This window comes from Hippopotamus amphibius, chromosome 9 (assembly GCF_030028045.1).
Source record: "Hippopotamus amphibius kiboko isolate mHipAmp2 chromosome 9, mHipAmp2.hap2, whole genome shotgun sequence".
NCBI classification, from domain to species: domain Eukaryota; kingdom Metazoa; phylum Chordata; class Mammalia; order Artiodactyla; family Hippopotamidae; genus Hippopotamus; species Hippopotamus amphibius.
The window spans coordinates 33,087,414-33,102,680 of record NC_080194.1 but is presented as its reverse complement, the minus strand read 5'-3'; positions in this window follow the sequence as shown (position 1 = coordinate 33,102,680).

Here is a 15,267-nt window from a genome sequence, read left to right as displayed (position 1 = left end):
GGGGGGTACACCAAGTTCAATCAACTGTTTTTATACACATATCCCCGTATTCCCTCCCTCCCTTGACTCCCCCTCCTCGAGTCCCCCCCACCCTCCCCGCCCCAGTCCTCTAAGGCATCTTCCATCCTCGAGTTGGACTCCCTTTGTTATACAACTTCCCACTGACTATCTGTTTTACAGTTGGTAGTATATATATGTCTGTGCTACTCTCTCCCTTCGTCTCAGCTTCCCCTTCACCCCCCGTCCCCTCCCAAACCTTGAGTTCTCCAGTCCATCCTCTGTATGCTTTCCATTTTTGACCCTGAACATCTTGGCTCATTGGCTTCCATCCTCCTAGGGTGACCATCGAATTCCAACAAGATCGTTCAGGACATGACCATGACCATCAGAACCTGCACTCAGTCTCTGACACCTGCCCTCCCTTCCAGGAGAATGGGGCAAGAGGTCTAGACCTGATGTCTGCAGACACTTCAGCTGAAATGAGGCCCAAATACATACCCAGGGTATCATGATCCAGGGCCGTGCACGGGGTACAGTGTACAGCTGATCTTGCTCCAAATCCTCACTCTGCCCCTCACTTGCTCCATGACTAGCATAACCTTTGTGAGCCTCAGTTTATTCATTTGCTGAGTGGGGATAACAATATCTATGAAGAAGACACACATGAGAAACACATAATAAAGACTAATTTCCACCCCGCCTGATACAGAATTTTAAAATGGCAGCTTTAAGGAGGGAAGCTGCCCCTGGATGTGAGGGTCTGGGCATTGACCACCCAAGATGAGGCTCCAGAAGGGCATGAATTCCACTAGATCCCATCAATAGCCCCCTCCCTTCACCTTCAGTGATGCTAGCATTCCTGGCTCATCTCTCAAGACAGCCCGGGGCTCCCAGGGCTGCAAGGAGCTGCTCTACCGCGAAATTAAAAGAGTGACTGGAGAGCGCCGTGCGGATCAGGACTAAAGACAAGGGTATGGGACATCTTGGTTCTTATTTCAGGACAAAGCTTGTTCTGCCATCTTTGTCTACCGAAGATCTGGGATCTCGCTACAGCCTGGATGAGAATGGTGTGTCCTCAGCACCGCTGACACTACTGAACTGTATTGTGTCTGTTAGAAAAGCAGAGGAGAGAGTGGGCACCACTTCTGCAGAGGGAACCCTCACACCAGTGTTGGGCCAGGGAAGCCCCTCAATCCCCTGTGGGTCTTTTTTCAGAATAAGGTTGTCAAAGCCGGGAAGGAGAGCTAAGAAAAAGGGGGTCTCAGTGAGAGCGGAGGGGCCCTGGAGTCATCTGGATCTGGGTCCACGCTGAGCAGATGAGGACAGTTCACACTGGCAGGGACTCTGGTGAGGTGGTGACCCTGAGAGGAGGCACCTCCTTAAAATTTGCACCCTGGGTGCCTGCCTCACCTGCATCACTGCAGTACTGGCCCAGGTCACAGACTCTTAGCCACCTCATCTGTAAAGTTGGATGCTGACCATACCTAATAATACCAGTTAATGTTACGGAGCATTTTTATGTTCATTTACCCACATGAACTGGTTTAGTCCTCACAACAAGCTTGCAAGGTAGGTTCAACGATTATCCCCATTTTAGAAATGGTCCAGCAGAGCTATGGTGCTAGTAAGCAGAGACTTTTCCACGTGCTCACATCTAGTAGCCGGCAGAGCTGGGATCTGAACACTGGGAGCCTGGCCCCAGTGTCCAGCCTCATCACCATCCTGCCAAACTAGCTACAGGGCAGGATGGGTGTGAGGAGGACCACATGGGGTGACCAAGACAAGAAATCAACGATGAAGAGAAAGACCATCATTAATAAACTGAGAGGTGCCCAGTCATCCCCATCTTAGCTCTTCCATATTTCTTGGTACCTAGCTGGGCAGGTCCAAGGTGACATACATCCTGAAGACCCAGCATGGGCAGCAATAGCCTTGAGACACACTTGCTGCAGCAGATCCTGGACTGGAGTTTTCTGGACATACTCAAGACTTGGGTTCTGGGTGACTGGCTTTCCTCCCAGGGCCACCAACCTGACAGCGTTCATCCAGCCCCTGTGAGGCTGTCACAATGTTCATTCACATGCACGTTAGATAACACCCGTTAGTGATGCCCATTAATTAAGCAGAGCAATTTGTTTATAATTAACTTGAGAAATTTATGGCTTTACAAAACAATTACAGGAGCTGATATAAACACATTAGGTAGTGATAGCAATGCCAAATTTAATTGCTTTCAAGAAGAACCACTGACATTAATGCCATGGCCATCACTAGTCATGTTTGACAGCAGCTTGTAAATTCATCGGTTTGTCTATGAGCCAACACCTCAGGCGATTTGGAATGGGAAACTTCAGCCCTTGGAAACCGCTCATGATACAGTGCTAAGTGAGAAAAGCAGGCCTGAAATATACATGGTACATTCTCAACTTGGTAAAAACATTCTTTGTATATGTATTTCCCCCTCATATATATATACATCATATATTTATGTGATACATGTATTTATGAATACATATGTACAAGTATAAATGTATTTCTCTTTAGTGAAAGAAATACATAAAAATGAAAGAAATACATACGGAGTACATAGAAAAGAAAGAAATAGGTGTTGGTGATTTTTCCTGGTGATGGCATTACTGACTTTTTATTTTTTTCTTTATGACTTTTTGTATTTTTCAAAAATTTTATAGGAAGAATTTACTCTTTTTTTAAAGCAAAAAAGAGTAAGAGTTATTGAAAGGGTGGAAGCAGAAAAGATGAAAAAGATAAATTTTCTTTTTCAAATACATTCCTTTTCAAGATTAAGCAGACCCTTCTGTAATAGCTGTGTGTGCACTTAAGATTGGCATTTAAGATTGATTTTAAGAATGATTCATTTTAAAAATCATTGGCATTTTAAGATTATTTTTATTTTTGGATGAGAAAATGACACAATAACCTCACCATATTTACAAACGTGATCCTCACCGTTGGGATATTCCTGCCCTGGTTCTCCAATTGGAGAAGAAAAGCGGCACCTTTCAGCTTTTAAAAAATGTCAGCTCATCGAAATATTGCAAGAGGCTGTTGGCCCCACTCCCACACTGCAGGTGCCTGCAGATTCAGGACAAAACACACCAACCCGTCATTCTGGACAAGGATGAATTCTCAAAGACTCCTTGAAGAAACCTCCTGCTGATAAGCATGTGTACTTAGAAGAAAGTGAGGACCCATCCTTGCCAAATTATGCATCTTCCCAAAATGTCACGGGCTAAGACAAGGGACATTTGGCTAAAAGCTGTGAATGTCGTCCCAGAAAATGCAATCCCAGGATGTCAGTGGTCCTCTGACCTGTTCCCTCCCCAGCGGAGGGGAGATAGTGTGACCTGTGGGGTCGTGTTTTAGCCGAAGACAGTGCTCGTTAGGAACACAGATGGGCTCCCCTTTCTGTCAACGTTTAATGAACACTGACTCTGTGTCAGGCAGCAGCCCTCACCTTTCATAGTGTAGCACATTCATAGTCATTCTTCAGCCTCTGCTTAATAAAGATTTTTAAGCCCAGGATCTGGCGCTCCCCAAAGTATAGCCACTGGGACGTTCATTTGGCTAGGCGTTCCTTGAAAAATATTCTGTAGTCCAGGAAGTTTGGGAAACCCTGATTATTCTTCCCCTTCTCGGAGCTTCCTAACAGCATCAGTTTATCCATGTCTTGGAGGAGTCCCACGGTGAAGAAGCTTGTTTATCCTGTTTAATATGGTGTTCTCCAAACTTGTTTGTGCACAGAATGCTCTTGGTCCTATAAGATCTCTTAACATCCAAAATGAGTGTTCCTGAAATTAGTATTTGGGAAAAAGGCGATGTGTTATCTCAGTGTGACTATGCAGAACAATTATATGTAGGACCAGCTGGGCAAGTTATTTCATCCGCACCTCACTGGGTCACTGACAGACTGTACCTAGCATGGAATAGACCCTCAAAAAAAGTTGAATCAGAGGCAACTCTGAAGCCCAGACCAGTGAAGTGATGGGCTCAATTGAAACTCACAATCAAGGCTCTATTTTATTTTTATGACACATGTGGAGAGACATTCCAACAGCAAATAAAGTAGAAATGCTGTCTGTGAAACTTTATTCATTTGACAGTGAGTCATTCTCTTGCTTGGCTTGGAAACAACTGTGGACCTGGATAAGCCAAGGCTCGTCATCATTTCAGAGGCAAAACCGATGCTCAGGAAGCCACATGGTTGGTCCAAGATCACAGGACTATCAAGGGGGTCCAAGACTTAAACTCAAGTGTCCCAACTCCCAGTGTGGGGGCTTCTCAGGCTCTGACCCTTCCTCCTTGCTCTCATTCCCTCCAGTGCTGTCACCCTGAAGTGGCATAATGAGATGGAAGAAACAGGGTCTTCTAGGTGAGGCAGCTTTGCAGTTAAACCCTGGTTTTACAAAACTGTGTTGTGAGAAATAAAGCTCACTTCTCCGATTACCAAAGAAAGGACACAGAAGCCCAGAGTACAGCGAGGCGAGACTTTAATAACAGTCTTGCAAGAACGGGTGTCTTCCTACAGGCACATGCGTGATGATCATGGAAACTCTTTTTACCCCTAGTCTGCAAATCCCTCCCCTGGTTCCTCATTGGCTGAGTACTTCGGGGTTCACACGCTTTCCGGAACGTTGCCTACCAATGACGTTACAACGTGTACTCTACTACTATTTGATTGGCAGGCGTAGGCCTCCTCTGTTACATCGTGACAGCTACCACGCCTCCCTTTGTTCTGCTACCTGTGGCAGAAACCTTGCCCGTTGCTTCCTGGTATGAGCCTTTGGTCACATCTGCAAACTTTTGCTACATTTCTTGGAAATGAATCGCCAGACATCTGTTATCTCTCACAGTGTGACATTGGGCAAGTGGCCTGAACTCTGTGTACCTCGGTTTCCCCTTCTGTTAAATGGTAATCACAAACTCACCTCACAGAGCTATTGAGAAAATTGAACGACATCATAAAAAGTTTTTTTTTTTTTTAAACCCCACTGTCATAAGCTCAGTAGGTATGGAATAAATTTTATTCCCTTCTTTTTATTACCAATTTGAAGAGCTCTTGATTATTTTTTTCCCCTTGGGATAGGCATTCAAGTTTTCGCTTCTCTGTGCCTGTTTGTCACTCGGGGTGGGGGAGGGTTCCTTTATATTTGAGTAACAAGAACCTTTCAATATCAATTGAAGAAAAATGGGCTTAATAAATAAATTGCCTGTTGATAAAAAAAATGACGCTCAATTCTAAGGGTGTGAAATTGAGAAAAAGAGAGCGTGTGATTTATCACACCCTGGGCTCTGTCTTCTAATAGGGCTTGTAAATATGGAAACCAGGTCACCTCAGATGGAGGGACCGAGGGCTGTGTTGATTCCTGCCTTGTTGTTCGCTCCAGCCTGGGGGACAGCCTCTCTGACTTGGGCCCTGATGCTGTCACAGGTCAGCATAAGGCCGTTGGTGCAGAAACCAGTGTGTTTCCCTAGGAGAGTCGTTCATTTCAGGCTGGCAGAGGGCATGCTTCCCCTGATGGCCAGGCAGGACTCGGAGCATTTTGCAGACAGCCTGAGCAGCCTTGCCAAGCTCTTTGGTGGCAGCAGAAGAAGCATTTATTTATTTTGACTCCTCTGAGACAGAAGTCTTGCTTTCAACATCTAGAGAAACATCCTCCCTTTTCCATCACCTCCTCTCATTCCGCCTTCTCATGCCTTTACTCCAGACCTCACCTTGCATTTGGTCCGTTATACTGGCCTCCTAACTGGCCTTCCAGCCTTTTTGCTAGGTGCTTTCCCTCTGCAGCCAGAACCATTCTTCCAAACTACAGAGTTTGGAAAGTCCAGTGGCTTCCTGTAGTTTCCAGAAAAAAAGTCCAGAAACCTTAGTCGGACATTTGGGATCCTCCAAATCTGGCTAGTTTACCTTTAACCTTATTTTACATCCCTCTCATGTGTGCCTCTTTCCCTCCAATCATATTGAGCTTCTTGACATTTGTTTTTTCTGTTCTTACCCTGTTATTTTAAGTCTCTAAGTCATTGCAGCGGTTATTTCCTCTGGATGGCATTTTTTCCATCTCTTCATCACCTTCAAAATTTAGCTCAAAGGTCAACTTTTTGATGTCATCTTCCATACTCCTGAGAATTAATCATCTTCTCCCTTGGATTCTCACACTGCTCTCTTCATATCCTTCATAAACATTTGTAAAAATTTCCATTTTCCCCACCAGATTATGAGCTCTTTTAGTGCTGGGCCTGTGTTTATTCAGCTCAGCAGGCCCAGTACCCAGTTAAGTTTCTGGTACACAGAGTCTACTCAATAAATGGATGGCTTAATGGATAGATGGATGGAAGGATGGAATGGATGGATGGATGGATGGGTAGATGGAAGTAGGGAAAGAAGGACAGAAAGGAGGGAGGGAAGAAAGAAGGAAGAATTAGTGAGTGACCATGTAGATGTGGTAGGGAGAGTGTACCCTCAGATTGAAAAGCTTGAAGTCTAGTTAAGGACAGCTGTTTTGCTGGTGGTAGGGAGACTGTGATTGACTTTGTGATAAAACAAAAGGAACTTCAAATATAAAATAGAAAAGGAAACTTGTTTTTCTCCCTGAAGAAGTTTGGGCTTCAGAGAAACTAGGAATCACAGAAGAATAAGGGTAAAAGAAATCAGGCTCTCCCGGCCAAGACTCGGGGGACAGAAAGTAAGTAAGGCTGGGAGAAAACGATTGTAGCAGAAAGGATGGGTAAAAGTCCAAACCATGGAGAGGGATTTTGCTACTCATCTCTAATTTGTCCAGAGCCCAGCACAGTGGTTGGTACACAGTAGGTGTTTGACAAATGCTTCCTGAATGAATGAGGACGCATGTGTGCAAAGCACATATGGAACCCAAAGCAGGTATATTCTCCCCCAGGAGCAATATGTGACCAGAGACTTCTTTGTCTCTGAGCATCACTGAGAGAGAATTCCATGATTTTCATGATTGCCAACTTATGTCAGGGGCTTAGGTAACATCGGTTGATTTTTCTCTTATTCATTTTGTGTGTGTGTGTGCGTTACTATTTTTCTCAAACACTGAGTATTTGCAAGTGGGTAGCTCTGGGCTGTGGAGTAGAAGGCTTTCCCCTCCTAAGCATGGAGGCTGGAGCCAAGAGAAGGAATCTATTTTTCCTGATGGTGGGACTCAAAGAATGGACCATAGCACTACAGCTGAGTTTCAGCTCCTTATGTGGAATATCAGGTATTGAGGCTCTGACAGAGATTCAGCCCCAATTCTAAATCATTAAAACAACACAATGGGAGGTGAGACAAGGAAATCTCCTCACAGAAGACTTTCTGGCTATTGAGAAAGGGAAGGGCGTGCATTAGATGGATTCAGTTGCTAAAGGATCCAATCTGGCTTAGTTATTTTGGGTCTGTGATTAGAAAGATATCAACACAAAATTCAATTTCTATATCCTTCAGGTATAAGAGAAAAAGGACTTTCAAAGGCCCCTGTCCTCTTTATTACAGGATTCTTTAGGTCAACAAAACACTTGTGATGCATTGACTGTTTGCCAAGAACTGAGTTAGACATGGGGGCCCAGAGATGAAGACAACATGGCCCCTGCTCTCACGGAGCCCCATGGGGAGAAAGATGTGCCAACAATCAAAGGCAGCACTGCATGACCAGGGCTCAGGTGGAGGCATGGGTGCCAGCACCTGGGGGCTCACAGAGGAAGGGGTTGTGCTTCACAGTATGTGGGGAAATCATGAAAGCCTTCTCAGAGGAGGAAGGCTTATGAGGAAGGAGAGTTTTCCAGACAGACAAAAGAAAGAGGATGTTCCAGGCAGATGGGCTAAATGTTGGGGCAAGACGAGTGCAAAAAACCCAGTAGGAGTATGAAAATAATCCAGCTGTCAGATGCTGAGAGGAAGTTTGAACTTGAATGATTGCAGCAGGGATGGGAAAATATAGACAGATTTCATATATATATATATCTCATATATGTATATGAGATGGAACTGGCTGGGCAGGATGCATGATTGAATACAAGGGTTGGAGAAGGTGGAGGCAAGGATGACACTTGTGTTTCCAGCCTGCATGACGCGATTCACAGAGATGGGAACAAGTGGGGAGGATCAGACTTGAGGGCAACATAGAGAGGACAGATTTCAGTGTGTGATTCCACTGTCTTAGGGATGCGCAGGAGGAAATATCTGGATAAATGGCTCTGGAGCTCAGGATAAAGGACAGAATGGAGATACAGCTCTGAGAGTCATGGGGAAACACATGAGGCCCTGGTGATGCACTTTGAAGTCAAGACCCGTGAGTAGGGAGCCCTGCCGGCTCTTCCGTACTCAGGGAGGGGTGCAGCTTGGCGAGATGGAGAGATTCCTAAATTGAACAAAGAGTGAGCCCTTCGTAATGAGGTCTGACAGCCTTAGGGGGCTTTTCCCATATATTGTTTTAAAATCCACAATGTGTCTGGAGGGAAGCTGCCCCCTTCAGGTGTTTTCACTGTGCTCTCCACCAGAGAGGCCCTGGCCCCAAGGGTTGGGGGCTTCTGTGTGAGGAGCTGTGGGCCCAGAGAAGGGGGAACCTGCTGGGTGGACGGTATGAGCACTGGATCCTGCTGGCCCCTCCTCTTTAAGATTTACGACGTTCTTATCTGATGGGCATCCAGAGGGCCTGAGTGCCCTGGGGGGAAGTGTGCCCTCCTCCCTCCCGCTTCCTCAGGCTCACCCATGGGGCAGCACTGTGGCCAGCCGTCCAGGATGGGCCTCGGAGCTGGACCAGGCGGTGGGGAGGAGGGAGGGTGGTTGAGAGCACTCCATGGCCTGGCCTGACATCACGAGTCATGTACCTGGAGGCGTGGCCTTTAGTTCCTCCTGCCTAGTGTCCTTACTTCTCTGGGAAAAGCCAGAAGCAAGGGAGTTTCTATACACGCTAGTTTGTGGTTATTGTTTTTAAGGTCATGTACATTCAGAGGAACTGGGGTAGAGCAGGAGGCTCTTCTTCTGGCCGAGACACACCTTTCCACTCCCTGCCCCCACATGCCACGATTGGACTTCCTGAGCTGGGGGTCCCCAGAGTGTCATGCAGGTGTGAATCTGAGATAAAGGAGGAACAGGAAGTAACTTTTCCGGGCTCCTCCCTTGGGGCAGATGCTATGCTGTGCCTTGTCTCTGCATCACCTTATTTAGCCCTCACAGAATTCTATGCAGGGATTCAGAGAGGCTCAGCCCCTTGCCCGAGGTCACTCAGCTAGTGAGTGTTAGAGCCCGGGCTTGAACCCCAGGAGGTGTGGCTCTTTCGGTCCCACCCGGCTCCTCCGGCGGAGGATGCCCACCGCTGTGCATCTGGCCCCACATCCTTTACTCTGGGCTCCAACCCAGCTGCTCCTTACCTGGCTGACTTGCTTATGGCTCCCTGACACAGGTTGTTAGTGCCCCCTCCTCCTTCCTGAAACCCACTTCTTGGATTCCCATCCCCCGTAGTTTTCAACACAGCCCAGGATCCAGAGTCTCACCTTCAGAATCTCCCCTTTAGCCTACGCGCGGTCCAGTATCCTTTCTGCCTGGTGCTTCTCCAGACTCTGTCTTGGATAACATGTTCCCCTCCCATTTTCCAGTCACCAGTTCTCCCACTTGGTACAGGATCAAACTGACAAGTGTCCTCTCTATTTGCAACTGGAAGTGGCTGGTATTTCATACCCAGCTCTTCAAAGGATGGCCACCGGTCAGGGCTCCAGGGCTGACTGAGAAAGCTCCGTTTGGGCTGAACTAGCTGAAATGACCTTGGAACTGTACCCTCATTTCTATCTTCAGCCCCTCGCCTGTGCTTTTCCTATTTCCTCACATCTGTTTCTGTGGGTATTTTCGTTTGTCTCTGACTTTGTATCAGAGATCTCCTTCTGCGTTCAGCCTTTTCTAGAGACTTCTGAGAGAGGACGCAAGCTGCCAGTCTATGATTTTGTTTCTTGGGCTGTGGAAAGAACTTAATAATATGTCAGTGATTGACAGTCTCCCTGTATGCCTTCTTGCCTCTTTCTGCCCAGCCTGGCGCAATTGCAAGCACAAGGCTGCAGGTGTGTGTAACAGATGCTACTGATGCCCTGCCCATCTCCTGTCATCACTCACTAAGCAACACTGATGCTTCCCTCTTCAATATCAGCAACTCTCTGCCTGAGGGAGAGGCTGAAAGGACTAGGGAACTGATACCTCTGGGAGCATCCCTCATCCAGTGATGCATGGGAATGGGAGGATAGACAGCCAGCTTCCTTGCCCCTAGGGTGGGAGAACCCTAAGGTGTATTCTGCACGACCAGGTGTCCCTGTTGAGGTTTTCCTTGGTTCCCCACAGCAAGGACCTGCTCATTTGCCCACCTGAGTTGAATCTCTTCCTGTCCCTCACTCCTTACTTCCCTAGAGGTATTTCCTGTGCAAACTGCTCTTACTCAAATCCTTCTTAGGGTCTGCCTCTGGGGGAACCCATCCCAAGACAGGGTTCTAAAGCTGATGTGGCTCTGGCAGCCACGTGGCTCCTTTCTGGTGGGGTCACAGTCGCCAAACTCCTGCAATAGTTTCAGGACCCCGTCAGCACACACGCCAAAGCTCCAGTGAGTGTGGGAGTAAAAATAACAATGTTGAACACAGTCATCTTTAATGGAAACAAGTTATGGAGCTAATAATACTGATATTTTCAATGGACTGAATTAAATTATGCTTCCCATCTTGTATCTTAATTAAAGAGATAAAAACTGTTTTACATTTTAATTAGCAAGTATGTCTTGGAAAGACTTAAATTAATATGGGAGTCATCACCATAGGAGAGCAGCCCGCTGCCAAGATTCACGAGGCCAGAGAGATCACGAAGAACAGGATAAGGCTTCTGGCGTGGACGAGCACGGCCGCGGCTGCAAATCAGAAACCTCTGAATTTTCTCAAGGGATAAAACGGGAGCCTGGTGCATAGCTGGGAGGCATGACCACTTCCTTTCCTAGAAGAGTCCACCTTCTATACGTGAATCTTCTTGAAGACAGTTGAACACTCGATCTAGAGAGTGTGAGAGTGACCAGGTACAGTTTGCATGATGATTCTGCTTTGGCTGTCTTCTCAGATGAGAGTTCCTGGGGCTTCTGGAAGGCTTGCTGGCAGAGCCTGAAATGAAAGGGGCTTTGCCATGGAGCTCGCCTAGCAAGTACCTCCAATTAATGTCCAGTTTCAGAGAGGAGTCAGGCTCCCATGGCTGTGTGTTTTCCCTCGGTCCAAGGAGGAAAATGGTCTGGGGCCATGCTTGTTGGCTCCCACCGCGCGTGTAAGGGCCACTGCAGTCCTGTAGGCAAATTATTATTATTTTTTCTTAGTTTTACTCGTAAAAGATGTCCCAAGTAATACTTGGTTTTAATAATTGAAAACACATACGAGCAAACAAGAAATTCACTGCAAAAAGCGTAACCCCATGACACGGAGATAATCACCAATAACACGTTGCGTGGTTTCGTCCAGACCTGCTTGGCCACATCTGCGTCCCGGCATCCTCCCGGCTGAAGTTTCCCAGGATCCCAGGCAATGAGGGAGGGGCGGAGTATAGCGCTCACGTTGTCCTGATGCTTCTGGTTCTGAACACTTGCCCCATCTCCATTTGTGGTCCTCTCTCACCATCTTCCTTCACTCCTGCCAGCTGCTCCAGGTGCTCTGGTTCATTTCATTTCAGCCAGGAGCTGGCTCCCCTCCTTCATTTCCCTTAACACAGTCTATTGTATAATGACCGGTATTAAAGGATTTGGGTAAACTGGGACTTCAGCATGGGAAAAGGAATATCAGTCACCATTATTCTTTCCTCGAGGACTTCTTACTGCCTCTCTCTGTTTCGTCCAAGGTCCTCCCACCAGATTGCTTGGCCCTGCTCTCTCTCCCCAGATTCTTCTCCCATTTCCTCTCTTCCTGATTGTCCCATGGTCCCCAAACCTCCTTTCTCTTGAGTTGCCAAGGGACCACCGTAGAGTTTCTATTACTTGTGCTATGCCAGGCAATTTAGTTTCTTTTTTCTCTCTATCTCTCACATAGAGGCTAGCCCAAGGACTCTCCTTTCACAGCCAAAAGGCCAGGAATTTTCTATATCAAACAGCCAACTACTTTTGAGATGCATGTACTCTCCCTATAGAAGACAATTTTATCTTATTTTGTTTTATGTTATTTTGTTTTATTTTGTTATTCTTCCCCTGAAATAAAAAGTCTTTAATAGTCTTTCAACTAAATTAAGGGGGTAGGGCCTGTGCAAATCCCTAACCATATCTTTAGACTCAATTGTTAGACGTGAAAGTCTAGCTCAAGAAATATGAGCAATTTCAAGGATTCTGATATATTTTGACGAGTTGCCACGAAGAGAAGAGGTACCATCCCACACTCCCTCTAGCACTACTATGTGAGAGTCCATTTTCCCCTACCCTGGTCAGCTTTGGATAATAATAATAATTTGGAGGGGAAAGAATTAGCCATTTTTATGGATCAAGTCACACCTGCATGTTGATGTAATTCCAACAGCAATTTCTGAGCCGTGTGTGGACAGAGCCTGGGAAGTAGGAGCCCTGGGTAGAAATTCCATATGTCACCTATTTGATGTCCAGCTTCCAAATGGAATCTTAAATTCCACACAGCCATTTATCAAAGAGTTTCCAAATGTCACTTTCCAATTTGCATTAGACCTTTTCTACATATTAATGGGATTCTGTAACTAATGTATATATTTTTGCTGCTCTACCTAAATTTGCATTTGAAACTCTAATGAGGCTACAGGGTGAGCCAGCTCCCTGGGGAAAGATGATTCATGTGCTTCCCCTTGTGGTCCACGAGGATGTCCTCAAAGGGTCACAGAAAAGTCAGAATTGACTCAAAAAGCCCATTCTCTGTCTCCATCAATTATGGTGATCAGTTTTGGCTCCAACCCAACTCTTGACTCCTGCATCCTCTTGCTCTGGGTAAGGCCTGCTCCAGTTTGTTTGCTTTTTCTCATTCAAAGACAATGAACTGATGTGAGAGGGATTTGGCCTCTTGCTTCCCAGGAGTTTCGTCATTGAGGGGTTGGGGCTGGTCCTAGGCCCAGAACTAAGACGTTTCTGCAGAGGTGACTCAGGGCAGGGACAGCCAGACTGCCAAACCAAGTCCGAGTTCTTTGGGAAAACACCTTTGCTGTGTTGTCCCTGGGCTGGAATGGATGTCTTTGAGCATCACTTCCCTGGCCAGGGTCTCAAACTATGAGCCCATGGGGTTTGCACCCTAGGGAATGCTTCTGGAGTATTTACTGCTGCCCATTCTGTCACCCTCTGCTCTCTTCCTCCCCTTCCCTGGCCTGAGCTTGAAGATAGATGTAGCTCCCAGTTGGACCTTAAGGGCTTGCTTGGAGGTTTTGGAGGGGAGGGAGAATTCCGCCCTGTGTGAACTACAGCCCAGTGTGAAGACTTGACCCTTCTAGCTGGGCCGAGGGGTTGGTGTCAACACTATCTTGGACCCTTCAAGCCAGCCTCCTGCCATCCCTCAGAGGGGACACAGCCCCAGGGCAACAGCAGCAGGGCAGGTACCCTGGACTCTCCTTAATTCATCCCCGTCCAGCTTTCTCTCCAAACTCCATTTCTGCCTCTTTCTGAATTGTTGGCTCCACACCCCAGTTTTGATTCTGCATCTTAAGACTTTGGAGTTGGTGTCTGTGCTTTGTCTTCCGGGCACCTGGATCTCAGCTTTCTCTGGGACTCTCCTATGCATCAGCTTCTCTGCTTTTCAGGCTCCAAGATGCTGCACGTCGGAGTTCGTGTCTCAGTTCAGTTCCGGCTCCTGACTGGGCCTCTCAGCCAGGGCTCTCCTGTGGGCCAGGGCTGGGCTCTGCCTCCCTGCCCATGGGTACTTAGTGGGAGCCGTGTGGGCAGGAGGCGATGAAGGGAACCCTGGAGCCCTGTGTCAAGAAGCTGAGCCCAGGATGGAGCAGTGGGGTGACAGCTCGCTGGCCTTTGCAGCCATCCTTTCAAAGGTACAGGCAGCTCATGAAGATGGGTCAGATGAATGTGTGCCACCTCCCTCTGCACACCTGTCAGGTCTCACGCCCCACTCCAGGAACCTTTGGGATGCCTCAGGCCCGGGCCTGCTCCTGCCTGCCCCCAGCCCTACTCAGCAGCAGTCCCAAACCTCTTCACCATCAAGACCCTGAACCCGCTCTGACTGGGACCAGGAGGGCGTTTGAAGCCATCAGTATGTGGTTCTGGGAGGGACTGTGGCTCCTCATCTCTGACCCAGGACCAGCCTCGGCCCACTGCCACTGGATTGCTGGTGTTTCCTGGCCTGTCTCTAAATCTTACCGGGAATCCAGCCTATGGTACTTTACGAGGGCTGTTGTAACAAATTACCACAACCTGGCTGGCTTAAAACAACAGAAATTGATTCTCTTACAGTTCTGGAGCCGGAAGTCCAAAATCAAATTGTGGGCAGGGTTGGTTCCTTCTGGAAGCTCTGAGGGAGGCGCGCCTAGCTTCTGGAAGCTGCGGGCGGTCCTTGGCATTCCGTGGCCCGTAGACAATGTTGCTCCAGCCTCTGGCTCTGTCGTCATACCACCTTCTCCACTGCGGGTCTCATCTCCCCTTCTCTTCTCTTCTAAGGATACTGGCCGTTGGATTTAGGGTCCACCGGGGCGGTTCAACCAACCGCAGAGGCTTCCCTGAACTCCAGCTGATTCTCATCCCTGTCCAGCTTCCCCAGAAGCCGGGCCTTGTCCCCAGGACTCCAGGATGCTTGCTGACTCCCTGCTCCAGGCTCTGACCCCAGGTAACCTTGTTTAGCTCCAAGCACCACTCACGTCCCGGCGCCCCCAGCACCGCTCTCTCCCTACTTGTCGACTGAATTCTTCCTCCCACTCTGAGTGTCAGAAGTCAACCAGAGGTCACCGTGCCCCACAGAATAATGGATTCCAGACTCTGGTCAAGCCGGGACAAGGGCAGTGGCTCAGGGGAAAGGGGAGGGGCTTTGAGAGAGACCAATCTTGGTTGCTGGCTCCGAAACTCACTCCCTGTCTTAGGGGTTCACTCAACACTTCTGAGTTCCAGTTTCCTCAAGTGTGGACGGTGTTGGTCCACGTTGTGGTGGTTGCGAGAGAGCTGAGCGCTTGTGGGTGAGGGGCTTAGGGCACCAGTGATGGAATAGGATTGTCTTCTGTGGTGAGGCTTTCGTTTCTATGGAGATGAGGGGCGGCAGCTCTGCAATGTGGAAATCGTGTCACGTGGTAACACAGCAACGTTATGCGTA